The following is a 1,284-nucleotide window of genomic DNA, read 5'->3' on the forward strand; positions in this document are numbered from 1 at the left end:
TATGGCTCACACCTGTAATCCCAGCACTTTGGGAGGCCAAGGCCGGAGGATTGCTTGAGCCCAGGAGGTCGAGACCAGCCTAGGCTGTAGCCAGACTCCATCTCTACATTTAAAAATATTTTTTTTTTAATTAAAAAGAAAAGAGACTGCTGCCTAGATCAATCAGTTAAACAACTGGCCTTGTACATATTTATGGAAGCTAGCCTACAGCAAAGGCCAGTGAAGCAAAGATTAGCATCAAGGCTGGGCATGATGGCTCTAGCCTGTAATCCCAGCTACTCAAGGAAGTGGGTGGAGGAGGGTTTTGAGGCAGGAGGATGGCTTGAGCCTGGGAGGTCAAGGCTACAGTGAGCTGAGATGGTGCTACTGCACTCCAGCCTGGGCTGTCTTAAAAAAAAAAAAAAATTAGCACCAAGCCCTGTAAGGAGAGAAGGAGGGAAGGAGGATTTATTCTGAAGTTAATGGAGCTTAAGTTTCAGGACCCCTCACTTGCAGGGGCTCCTCTGAGAGATGGGTGTTGCTAGGAGTTGTAGTCTGCTCTAGATAAGGAAAGGAAGCAGTTTGCAATCAAGAAGAATTTCTGCATAAGCATTTCTGAAAAATTGCCTGGACTATCTCAGAAAAGCGGGATCTGAATCTCTGTCTTCAATAATTTGTCTTGATGTCTTTTCTCATTCCAAACAAATATTCACATGCATACTTAACACTGTAGTCATAATTTTGTATTCTTTTTCTTGGAAAGGGCCTCAGGAATTGCAAAAGCTCAGGCCCTACAAAACCTGGATCCACTCCAAATATAGAAATGCATCTCCTCCCAGCAAGATAAAAGCTAAAGATCTGGCTTATTCACTGGTAGCAGAAGAGGAAACAGTTCTACTGCCTCTCCATCTTTGACCAGCATATGTGGACAAATATCCTCCAGGCCAGGCCTGTAACATGAGAGCACATGTGTAACCAACAATTCCAGTGTAGTCCCACATTATTGCAGCTACCTCTCTGGGGACCCTGATAGTCCATGTGAATGACCAGCCATTCAGATAATTTCTCAAAACTAATCTCTTCTTAACCGTTGCTTTCAAATCTTCTTTCAACAGTCTTTTGCCCTCCCTTGTAATACATTTCAAAAGCAATGTGGTTGCTTTCCTATGCCTGGCACATTTGAAAGCATGCAATAAATAATTGTTAAATGAATAATTTAGGAGAATGAATCCTAGCCTTTCTGGTTCCCAGCCTCTGACAAGAGTGTGAATAAGCTGTAAAATTACAAAAATATGGGCAGTCGTA

This window comes from Pongo pygmaeus, chromosome 1, assembly GCF_028885625.2.
Source record: "Pongo pygmaeus isolate AG05252 chromosome 1, NHGRI_mPonPyg2-v2.0_pri, whole genome shotgun sequence".
In the NCBI taxonomy this organism is placed as follows: Eukaryota; Metazoa; Chordata; class Mammalia; order Primates; family Hominidae; genus Pongo; species Pongo pygmaeus.